The following is a 3645-nucleotide window of genomic DNA, read 5'->3' on the forward strand; positions in this document are numbered from 1 at the left end:
AATGTTTTTAATTGCTTTTTTAAAAAAGAATCTAGCTATTGATGATCTATTTTATCTTAGATCCTATTTTACCCTCCGTAAAATAGGGATAAAAATAATATTTAAAAATAGATGTAATATATCATTGTAGCTCCCCTTTTCTGGTGATAACTTCTGTCCCATGATTATTAATATGGACATATAATGAATGACCTGGCCAAAGATAATCATCTCCCCACCTGCAGGGTATAGGAGGAATGTGGCCTGAGCCAGGATATTTCTAAACCGATTAGGTTTATTTTTTCTCATCTGTTGGAAGTTGTAAAGATATGACCCCAGAACAACTGGTGGCCCTGTCCCCTGCCATGTTGAGGAAACCCTCATGAAATAAGAGAGTAAGGAGAGAAGAGGGTTACTTAGAAAGTCCCAGTACCATCAAGCCCTCTTTTACTTCCTAAGTAACCCAGATGGGCTGTGGATCCCGAAAATCTTCCTTTAATTCTATAAAGCTATCATTAAAATGGGATTTAAAGTTCTTTGATAGTATCTCTAAAGTTAAACATATAGATACCTTTTGACCAACAAATCCCACTCTTATGAATTTGCCTCCCCAATAACAAGGCAGGACATTCATGTACCAAAATACATGGATGAGAATATTCATAGCAGCTTTACTTACAGTAGCCAGTACTGAAAATAATGCATATATATATATAAACAGTAGAATGGACAGATGCATCACTGTATTTGTTCTGTGAAATATTACAAGATAATGAAAAAGAATGGACAATATAGCTATGTACAGCAATATTGATAGCTATTACATAGTGTTAGAAGACAGATGCAAAACATACATACTATATGACTTAATTTACATAAAATTTAAAAACAAGTAACTTCTATTGTGTGAAAACTCTGATAGCTATCTTTGGGGGATAAGTGGATTTAAGTGATTGGGGGAAGGGGGCACAGAGGCAGTTCTAGGATCCTGTGTGCAATTTAACAACCTGGTAAATACCTATGTCTTTTAACTGGGTTGCATACTTATATTTAATACTTTTCTGTATGCATGTTAAAATTCATTTTTTTAAAAACAGGTATTTTATTGGAAATTCATGGCATTCTCTCAAAAATAGATAGATCGAGCAGACAAATAAGCACACCATAGAAAATCTGCAGATTATGATTAACAAATTTAAGATGGTCATTCTATAGAGAACTTCCTATTCACCAAATAAACAAAACACAGATTATTTTAGAGCATATAGAAAGCATTATCCAAAATGCCATGTCTAAGACACAACTGAAACCCAATAAAGTTTCAAAAAATTACACACAAGCTACACACTCTTACCATTATGCAATAAAATTAGAAAGCCTTGTTCCTGCCTGGAGAATCCCAGGGATGGGGGAGCCTGGTGGGCTGCCGTCTATGGGGTCGCACAGAGTCGGACACGACTGAAGCGACTTAGCAGCAGCAGCAGCATAAAATGTAAGACAATAAATCTTGCATGTCTGTAAGTTAAAAATCATACCATCAACTTGTTTTTAGGTTAAAGAATGATTGTGAGAAAAAATATTCAGAAAATAATTAAAATTGTATAATAATAAAAAGTGTATGTTTGAATTTGTAAGACTCTGTGAAAAGTTACTTAAAGAAAAACTGAAAGCTATAAATTACATTAATAAGAAAATAAGGAAATTTTAGAGCAAAGTAGTTACATGTTTAACACAAAATTTGAGATAACTAAAAAATTCAGGAGTAAGAAAAGTAAGAATAAAAGCACAATAGAAAACATTTCTAATAGCAAACTGTAATTTTTGCCAAGATTAACATATAAAAGTTTGACAAATTTAACAAAAACTTCGGAAATTAATTAAATGTAAAATAAAAATAGAGAAAATATCTTAGCAAGATGGAGAAAGTTTTTCAGCAACAAAGAAATATAATGAAAAGAACTATGTGCCAGTAATATAAAAACCTGCAGTAAATGGACATCTTTTTGGAAAACAGATAGATACTGAAATGGCAGTAAAAAAAAAAAGAGAGAAAAATTAAACAAACAGAAAAATCGAATTACCATTTAAGGTGAAAATCAAGGATATCCTTAATGCAAAAAAAAAAAAAAAACTAGGCTTCATTTGCTTTACAGACATGTGTGCATGTTTATTCCGTCAGTTATTTCAGACTCTTTGCAACCCCATGGACTGTAGCCCACCAGACTCCTCTGTCCATGGGATTCTCCAGGCAACAATACTGGAGTGGTTGCCATTTCTTCCTCTAGGGAATCTTCCAGATCCAGGGATTTAAACTGTGTCTCCTGCGTTTGCAGGTGGATTCTTTATCACTGAGCCTGGAATCACAGGAATCTGTGATTTACGGAGGAGGCATACCAAATTTTTATGAACTAAAAAAGTTTTTTTAGTTCTTATTTATTGTATAACTTATTTATGAATTAAGTAAGTTATTCAAGAGAATGAAAAAAAAGAGTAACTATCCAACTCATTTTTCTGAGTCTAGTGTAGTAATCAGCAAACTTCTGTAACAAGCCAGGTAGTAAATATTTGGGTTTTAAGGCCACACATATTCTTTGTCCAGTATTCTTCATGTGTGCATGCATTTGTGTTTTCCAACACTTTACATGTATACCTGTGGTGGATTCATTTTGATATTTGGCAAAACTAATACAATTATGTAAAGTTTAAAAATAAAATAAAATTTAAAAAAAAAAGAAAAATGTAAAAATTATTCTTTGCTTTTGTGCAGTTTACCAACACTTGGTCTAGTAGTACTTTGATTGCAAATAGGATAAAGTAATGCAAAGTCACTGAGCTAACTATGTCAGATGATTCTATAAATAATGTTTTATTGAAGCACTGGCGTGCCCACTTATTTGTTATGGTATTTGGCTGCTTGGACAGTATCACAGCAGAGGTGAATAACTGCAACAGAAACTGAGTAATTCACAAAGTGGAAAATGTTTACCATCCTACTCTTTACAAAAAGTTTGATGATGCTGGCCTAAGCTATCATAAAGGCCTAAGGGAACATACAAAAAGTTTGACGACCTTGGCCTAAGGGAACTGCTAACCCATTTCTTCTTTGATTTTCTCCTACTAATAACTCTTCTTGCACATTCATCGATTGCTAGTCCTATAACATAGATATGCTTCAGACTTAGGGCATTTGCAAATGCTGTTCCCTCTGCCTGAAATTCTATTCCCTTAACATTTACAGGTCTCATTCTCACCTCCTATACAAACTTTTATCACAAATAATCATTTTAATTCAGTTAGTTTTATTAATTTTCTCTGTACCTCATTAGATTGTGAGCTCCCTCATCTTGGATGAATTTTTATTTCTGTATCTTGAATTCCTACCCTATAATGTATTATAGACTAGTAAGTATTGGATATATATTTGACAATTATTAAATCCCTGAAATATAAACAATATTATTCTATAGCTCTATAGGGAAAGAAATAGGAGTGGATTGAGAGAAGAAAGGACTAGCCAAAAAGTCACATCATTATCTTTCATAGCAAAAAGTTGATATATAACATACAAAGCAATAATAACTGTATTATAAATACAAATAATATTATAATTTACATTCTATATTTATTTATATTATATATAAATTTATAATGTATATGTTATATTAT

This window comes from Bison bison, unplaced genomic scaffold (genome assembly GCF_000754665.1).
Source record: "Bison bison bison isolate TAMUID 2011002044 unplaced genomic scaffold, Bison_UMD1.0 scf7180017864517, whole genome shotgun sequence".
Classification (NCBI taxonomy): Eukaryota; Metazoa; Chordata; class Mammalia; order Artiodactyla; family Bovidae; genus Bison; species Bison bison.